The following is a 9,307-nucleotide window of genomic DNA, read 5'->3' on the forward strand; positions in this document are numbered from 1 at the left end:
ATCACCTTTGGGGTTAAGATTTCAGCATATGAATTTTGGAGGAACACAAACATTCAGACCATAGCAGTAACCTAAGTAACCTAGGAGAACGTTTGAATTGTAAAATGCTGTAAATTTTTTTGTGCTGTAAAGTGCTTTTGAATTGTAAAGTGCTGTAAAATCTTTATTCATTGGTATGTGGTCATATCAATGGTGATAGGAGCCTGAAGATACTCTCCTCATAGAATCGGTTATTGCCAGTCATAGACTGGTTCATTCATTAAATCCACAAATCTTGGACACCTACTGTGTACAAGTTCCTTTCAGCAAAACAGACAGAATTCATGTCCACATGGAGCTTATATTCTAGCGGATGGAGATGTAAGACAAACAGGCAAACGAGACAAACCAAAACGCGTAGACTGTGATGTGCTGGGGAGGACATGGAGGATGTAGTTGGTGGGGGGGTGGTCTCGCAATCGGTAGGGTGATGCAACTGAGGGGAGGAGTGCTTCCTCTGTGAGGACGGCTCAGGAAGGCTTCTCGGAGGAGGTGTATCTGAGTTGAGATCTGAGCATTAGAAGCCAGCCAGAAAAAGCCCTGAAGGGATTGGGTGGAGGGAATAGCTAAGGTGGGCCGGTGTGTCTGGAATGCAGTAAGGGCAGAAATGACGATATTAGACATCTAAATGGCTACATCAGCTGGGTAGTTGGAGTTCCCAGCAGAGGTTGACTAGAAATATGAATTTCCGAGTCATTATCCTCGAGATGGATTTAAATCTGTAGGAGTGGTGAGGTCATCCGGGGCAGTTTCCCATGTACATGTCCTACAGCAGAAGTATGGGGTCACTTCAGGTGCTACACAGATAAACACGTGGAATTGTTTGTATTTATTTTAGTGTGCTATAAAAAACCAAGAACCAGACATGGGAGAAGATGAATGACATAATACATTGTATGGGAGACAATTTATCCAGTGCCTGTGGATATTTCTTCCTTCCCTCTGAATCTCCCCTCGGAGCCAGCATCGCTGCCTCTCCTCTCCTGTCCCTCCTCTCTGCTTCTGATCTCTCTTTCCCCCACCTCCCCAGCCGCTTCTTACCTTCACCTTCATCTCCTGCGCGCCCCACCCTCAGCCTCGTCTTTCCCATCCTCATTCCCTGTTTCTGTCAGGGAGACTCAGACCTTGATTGGCCTCCTATTTGCATCGTCAGACCCATTAACCAGCTGCATAAGAATCTGCTCCACTTAAAAGCAAGCTGAAGATTGTAAAATACAAATAATTGTATTTTTTTCTGATGGAAATACTAATTTTTATTTTTGGCACAAAATACTGAAAATCTAACTCAAGTCAATGTTGTGAATCCTGGGATTTTGGGCACAGGATTTGGAGAGAAGTCTTTGGAAGCATGGTCTGAATGAAGGAGAGGAGACAGGATGTGAAATGGGGGGAGGAGGAACCCCATCCTGCAGTCCTTGTGGTTCTGGCCTCACACAGACTTGCCCTGCCCACCCCGACTCTGGGGCAATTTACTTATTTCCTTTGGGTCTCCGAGAATCTGCTATAAAAGTGGTTATCACATTTACTTTGAAAAGTCATTATGAGAATTAAACTAAGTGAGGTAGCATATATTAAGTTTTTCCTTCACTGTCAATAATTTAGATGCCCTATTACATGTATTTTCTCTATTATTTTCAATTAATAATTTAAAAGATGTTTTAAACAAGTTTTACTTTGAAGTAGTGTACAGAGTTTAATGTTTATGATATTTATATTTATTTTAATGTTTATCCTCTATTAGGAAATTAATAAAAGTTTCCCCTTTAGATAACTTCCCCTTTTAAACAAATTTATATACACTTTAAGAATTGGGTTTATTTATGAAGTAAATAATAGTACAGCTCATGTATGATGTGGAATAATTTTGGAAAAACAGTCTCAGATACTTGGAGTTTAAGACGCGAAGATAAAAGAGAGTACAGCTGGTCTGTTTTTATTTTATTTGTAAGGGGCCTTAGACATTACCTCAAGCGTTCCTTTTGTTGGAAGAATCATTTTCTGGTAATTTGCAAAATTCATCATTAGAAACAACAAAAGCCAGCAGCATGATATCCAGATATCCAGTTTCATTATTTATTTAATCTTCCAGATTTAACTAAGGATTTGCTGGGAATTTCTACTTATCCAGCCTACCTATGATGACAATTGAGAATGCAAGACTAATTTGGTTGGTTTTCAGTCAAGACGTGATGTCTAACTCTTTGCGAGCCCATGGACTGCATCATGTCAGGTTCCTCCATCCTCCACTATCTCCCACATAGTCCATTGAGTCAGTGATGCTATCTAACCATCTCATCCTGTCATGCGTTTCTCTTCCTGCCTTCTAACTTTCCTAGCATCAGGGTCTTTTTCCAACTAGTTGGCTCTATGCATCAGGTGGCCAAACTATTGGAGCTTCAGCTTCAGTATCAGTCCTTCCAATGAATATGCAGGATTGATTTCCTTTAGGATTGACTGGCTTGATCTTCTTGCAGTTCAAGGGACTCTCAAGAGTTTTCTCCAACCCCACAGTTCGAAAGCATCAATTCTTCAGTGCTCAGCTCTCTTAATGGTCCAACTCTCACATCTGTACATGACTACTGGAAGAACCACAGCTTTTACTATATGGACTTTTGTTGGCAAAGTGATGTCTTTGCTTTTTAACATGCTGTCTAGGTTTGTCATAGCTTTCCTTCCAAGGAGCAAAAGTCCTTTAATTTCATAGCTATAGCCACCATCTACAGTGATTTTGGAGCCCGAGAAAGTAAAAACTGTTACTGCTTCCACTTTTTCTCCTTCTATTTGTCATGAAGTGATGGGACTGGATGCCATATCTTAGTTTTTTGAATATTGAGTTTCAAGCCAGCCTTCTCACTCTCCTCTTTCACTTTCATCAAGAGGCTCTTTAGTTCCTCTTCACCTTCTTCTATTAGAGTGGTATTATCTGCATATCTGAGGTTGTTGATATTTCTCCTGGCAATCTTCATTCCAGCTTGTGATTTATCCAGCCTGGCATTTGGCATGATGTACTCTGCATATAAGTTAAATAAGCAAGGTGACAATATACAGCCTTGTCGTACTCTTCTCAATTTTGAACCAGTCCATTGTTCTATGTCTGGTTCTAATTGTTGCTTCTTGACCTGCATACAGGTTTCTCAGGAGACAGGTAAGGTGGTCTGGTAGTCCCATCTCTTAGAATGTTCCACAGTTGTTTTGATCCACACAGTTAAAGGGTTTAACATAGTCAATGAAGCAGAAGTAGATGCTTTTCTGGAATTCCCTTGCTTTTTCTATGACCCAGCAGATGTTGGGAATTTGATCTCTGGTTCCTGTGCCTTTTCTAAACCCAGTTTATACATCTGAAAGTCCTCAGTTCACATACTGCTGAAGCCTAGCTTGAAGGATTTTGAGCATAACCTTGTTAGCATGTGAAATGAGTGCAATTGTGCGGTAGTTTGACATTCTTTGGCATTGACCTTCTTTGGGATTTGGAGAAAGAAATGGCAACCCATTCCAGTAGTACTCTTGCCTGGAAAATTCCATGGATGAAGGAGCCTGGTGGGCTACAGTCCATGGGGTTGAAGAGTCGGACACGACTGAGCGGCTTCACTTTCACTTTTCACTTTTCTTTGGGATTGGACTGAAAACTGAACTTTTCTAGTCCTGTGACTACTGCTGAGTTTTTAAATTTGCTGGCGTATTGAGTTCAACACTTTAACAGCAACATCTTTTAGGATTTTTAATAGTGCAGGAATTCTGGAATTCTGTCACCTCCGCTAGCTTTGTTCATAGTAATGCTTCCTGAGGCCCACTTGACTTCACACTCTAGGATGTGTGGCTCTAGGTGAATGAGGACACCACTGTGGTTATCCGGGTCATTAAGACTTTTCTTACATAGCTCTTCTGTGTATTCTTGCCACCTCTTCCTAATCTCTTCTGTTTCTGTTAAGTCCTTAACAGAACAGTTTCTGTTCTCTATTGTGCCCATCCTTGCATGAAATCTTCCCCTGACATCTCCAATTTTCTTGAAGAGATTGCTAGTCTTTTCCATTCTTCTATTTCCTTGCATTGTTTGTTTAAGGACAATCTTATCTCTCCTTGCTGTTTTCTGGAACTCTGCATTCAGTTGGGTGTATGTTTTCCTTTCTCCCTTGCCTTTTGCTCTCTCTTTCCTCAGCTATTTGTAAAGCCTCCTCAGACAACCACTTTGCCTTCCTCTATTTCTTTTTGGTCACTGCCTACTGTTATTCCACTTATTAATGGCTGACAGTATATTAGTCTCTGCAGATCAAGAGACACCTTTAATTAACACTCCAAAGGAAAAATAAAAATCAACTAGCTAGAATCTTCATTAAAGAAAGATGTCAAAAAAAGAGAAAGATGTCAAGATACAAGGATGGACCATACTAGTTCTTGGTTTCTAGAATGTCTGGGCTATTCCCATACAGAAAGAAGTTATTTGAATATAAGACTGTTTTTGAGCTTGGAAGCAAATTATGTTATTTTTTGTAGGAGACAAAAGTGGGGGGAAACAGGGATTCTTTGTGTGTTGGGGGTGGGGCGTGGGATGAACCAGATAAAGCAGTTTTAGGACAAAGGACACATTGATTTCCCCATTCCCCAACATTTTGTGTTGGTAAAATCTGGTTAAAAGGAAACCCTGAAGAGCGACATAAGAGGCAGAGAAAAATGAGAGTTAACATTTATTGAATGCTTGGTACTCTGTGGGGCTTCCCAGGTGGTGATAGTGGTAAAGAACCTGCCTGCTAATTCAGGAGACATAAAGGACATGAGTTCTATTCCTGGGTTGGGACAATCCCTTGGAGGAGGGCATGGCAACCCAGTCCAGTATTCTTGCCTGGAGCTTCCCATGGACAGAGGAGCCTGGCAGGCTACAGCCCATAGGGTCGCACAGAGTTGGATACAACTGAAGCGAATAAGCATGCACGTACAGGCACCATTTATATATGAACTCATTAAATCTCCACCAAAGCTATTTGAGATAATAATATTATCTCCATTTTATAGACGAGGAGACTGGGAGTTTAAGTAATTTTGCCTTGTCTTAGGCATCACAGCTAGTTTGTGGAGCCAGGATTCAGGACCCAGGTGTTCTGCTTTTGGGAGTCTCTGAACCACTATGGTTAAGTTTACTTCTGTGGTTAAGTTGCATCTGGGAGGCTCTTAACCCCTGTGCTAAGCTGCCTTTTTCGGGAAGGTCACAAAAGGACAAACCATAGTCTAGCGGATGTGGAAGGTGAGGAGAGAAGGATGCTGTTGCTAGGCAGCACATCTGGTTTTTTGAGTTGCTAATTGAATCTGTGTGAGTAACACAGATATATGTGTTTGTTTGAAGTTGCTAGTTTACTTCTAACCAGAGGAAGCTGCCTGAAATTAGCGTGGCTCTGGAAGGGCTAGGGAGACATCTAGCAGAATCACCCAACTGCCTGACAGCACATCTCTCTCCCATCCCAGCTCAGTGCCAGGCCACATTCCCCTGTTGTCCATGTGATAACATTTCTGGGTGAACACTGATGATTGACTCAGACCACAGCCTCTCCCACCAATCACACTTTGGAATGGTTTATGGCAGTGACTTCCTGCTGGTTTTGAAAAATAAACAAACCCACTCACCCAATAACCCTTACTTATTGTTTATTTGAAAGGGAGTTACTTTTTATTTTTGCAGTTCAAAATGAATTTAACTTCATGCTAAAATTTAAATGTACATTCATATAACTCTTTAAAATATTTATTATTTTTTGGTCACCCTGCCCAGCATGTGAGATCTTAGCTCCCTGACCAGGGACTGACCCTGCACATCCTGCCCTGGAAGTGCAGAGTCTTAACAACTGGTCTGCCAGGAAAGTCCTGTAATTCACATAAGTTTTATGAGACACTCCAAAGGGTGAGAACTATCAGTATGTAGACTAACGCTCAAGATTCAGGAAAATGGATTAGACTTGTAAGGAAATATCGAAACTAAGGCCAACCTTTTTCTTTTAGAGACAGAATGCAGATCTTACTTTTCAAATAAATATATCAAGACCTCTGAGATAAGCATGGATATCCTTATGTCATATTTTGAATCTTGCTTAACCAGCCCTTACATTCGAGCTGGGGGCTGAGTGTTGTTGAAGATGGATAAGACCTGCCTTTTCCCCCTGAGAAACTCACAGCCTCAGACTAGAGAAAGCCTGTTACACAAATCATTGCACTACAATGGGATGGAAAACATTAAAAAGGATGTTCCCAGTGCTTTTGGAGCAAAAGGAAGAGGCAACACACTCTTCTTAAAAGGAGGATAGGAAGGTATTCTAGGTGCCAGAATCAGCATGTGCAAAAGCTCAGAGGCAAACTGACTTCGTGGGAGACAGGGTCAAGGGAAGTGAGGGAGGCTTTCTGGAACAGGGCAGTGTGGGTATTCTTTAGGGGGTCACTGGGCAGATTGAAGAAGGGGGTTTCTACCTAGATTATAAAGTGTTTTTGTCAAGCACAGAAATTTGAGTTATGTCCAGAAAACTAAAGGAAATTCAAGAAAACAAACAGCCGAATTAGAAGTGGGCAGAAGATCTGAACAGATACCCTCACTAGGGAAGATATATAGATGGCACATAAGCATATAAAAAAAGGCTCAGCATTGTCATTGAAAACTGCAGATTAAAACAGTGAGATACAACGATGCACCTTTTAGGACGGCTAAGATGAAACAAACAAACAGTTGACAATACAAACTGATGGTGAGAATACAAAGCAATAGGAAGTCTCATTCATTGCCAATGGGAATGAAAAATGTTTTCCACTTTGGAAAAGTTTGGCACTTACAAAACTAAACCTAGGAGAGAAAAGAAATGACTCTGTGGTGGAGAAGTCACGTGGTCAGAATTTAACATCAGACGTCATCTTGATATGATGATCGTGCTTTACCTCAACGGTCTTCTTCCTAGAAACACATTACCTCAGCCATGGTATTTTCATAAGAAGATACCAGACAAATTGTCACTGATGGACACTCTTCCAGATAGCTGATTAGTAATCCTCAAAACTGTCAAGGTTCATAAAAAACAAGGAAAGTCTAAGAGACCATCACAAATGAGAGGAGCTTAGGAGGCACAACCACTAAATATAAGGTGGCACCCTAGACAGGATCCTGGAACAGAAAGAATGAGAAAAAATAGAACAGGAAAAAAATGAGAAATCTGAATAAAGTATGAATTTTTTAATAGAAATATCTATATTGGTCCATTAATTGTGACAAATCTATTATATGAATCTGTTAATAAAGGCAAATTGGATAAGTATTCAAAATAATTCTATAAATCTAAAACTGTTCTGAAATTAAAAAATTATTTTAAAAAAGCCTAGAATGTAAGAAAAAGAATGTCTATATGTGTATAACTAAGTCACTTTGCTGTACAGCAGAAGTGACACAGTATTGTAAATCAATTATACTCCAAAAAAAAAAAAGCTTACAGGGAGCCAATGAATGAATTCCCATGGAATAGTGACATCATCCTTTTGTAGTATTCTATAAAATGGCCCATTAAAAAATGTAAATTTCAGAACTCTGAAAACTGCAGTGACTGTTGCTTGCAGACATTATTAAGGTGACGTCCTGCAAAAGAGAAAAACAAATTCTCAGTGAGGAAGATAGTTGAGAGAAGGGGTATACAATATTCTCATGGACCTTTGAGGTTTTGGAGGATTGCCCTCTAGAGTACCTTACATCTTGGTTGTGCCTTGGAGATACTCTGGTTCTGTTTCAGGCCCCTTCTACACTCCTGTGGTTGGATTACTTCCTCCACCCCAGTGATTACACTCTATTGTGCAAAGGATTGAGGCAAAGATCTCATGTGGATTAGTTTTCTGTTTTTGTCTTAAGAAATTACCAGGAGCTTCATAGATTAGAACAAAAACCAAAAGGTATCATCCCACTGAATCTTTACAGCATACTTATTTAATATATTTTTGTTACTATTTTCATTTTTACAGACAGTAACTTACCTAGGTTTCTCTAAAACTTATTAGGTTTATGCAATAGGAAGAGGCAGACTGTGGTATGTAGTCCCCAAAGACGGACAGCATATTAGCCTCACACTTCTTTCTTCAAGAACATTATTTCAGAGAGAAATAAACTTATATCCTGCTTAGGTCACTACAATTTCAGACATCTGTTCAAGTAGCTGAAGCTGTACCCTGATTTGCTGTTGTTCAGTCGCTAAGTTGTGTCTGACTCTTTGCAACCGTATGGACTGCAGCATTCCAGGCTTTCCTGTCCTTCACTATCTCCTGGAGTTTGCTCAAATTCATATTCACAGTCTCTAAACATAGCCATTTCTCAGGTTCTATAATTTCTACCTCTGACACATATTCCCAGACCATCCCACTGTTTCCATTCCCACTGTCATTCCAGCCCATTGGAATGGGCAGGTCTAACCGGGCTGGTCGCTAATCCAGTGGTTTCCAAGGCAATTTTCCTCCTAGGGGATATTTGGCAGAGTTTGGAGACATCTTTGGTTCTCACAACTGAGGGAGCGGGGTTCTCTTGGCATTCTGTGGATAGGGATCAGGGATACTGCTAAATAGCAGCATCTACAAGGTACAAGATATCATAGTTCTGCACAACAAAGACTGTGAGGCCCAAGTGGCAGCAGTGCAGAACTTGAGAAACCCTGATCTCGCCCATATTCTACCAGGGACAGATTCATATCTCAGATCTGACCCATCTGTCAGACTCACGGCCTCCTGTCATCTTTTGAACTGCCTTCCTCCATTTGGGGAAATCAAACTATTGTAAGTCTTGTTTCCCCAGGGAAAGAGATCAGAGTCTAAATTCCAGTCTCTTCTGGCCAGGAGTTTCCCTCAGTTTTCAGGCCTCAGTTTCCCTTAAGCAGATGCATCCCAGATGCATTGAAGTTTCAATTTCAAAGTGAGTGAGGTGAGGATATAGGTTCATCTGGAAGTTTGGCATTTCGTTGGTGTAAAATCATGTGGCATTTGGAGGTGGCAGCCATTCCCCAGCAGTTCCCGGCAGCAGTGACAGCAGCTTCCATCCAGGATGGGGTGGGGCGACTACCAGTCAAGATAGTTTCCTCATCAGGCCAGTTCTTCAGTGTGGTTCTGAGCATCCTCCTAGAAGCTTAACCTGGAGTCACTTCTTCAGGCCATCCCAGAATCCCAGAACTATCCATTATCCTTTTCATTTGCTGCTTTTCTGTTTGGTCAGAGTTAGCCTCTATTGCTCAGAGCTAAGAACTCTGATAGATGAAGCCTCCCTTGCTTAAAACTC

The sequence above is a fragment of the Capra hircus genome, chromosome 5, assembly GCF_001704415.2.
Source record: "Capra hircus breed San Clemente chromosome 5, ASM170441v1, whole genome shotgun sequence".
Classification (NCBI taxonomy): domain Eukaryota; kingdom Metazoa; phylum Chordata; class Mammalia; order Artiodactyla; family Bovidae; genus Capra; species Capra hircus.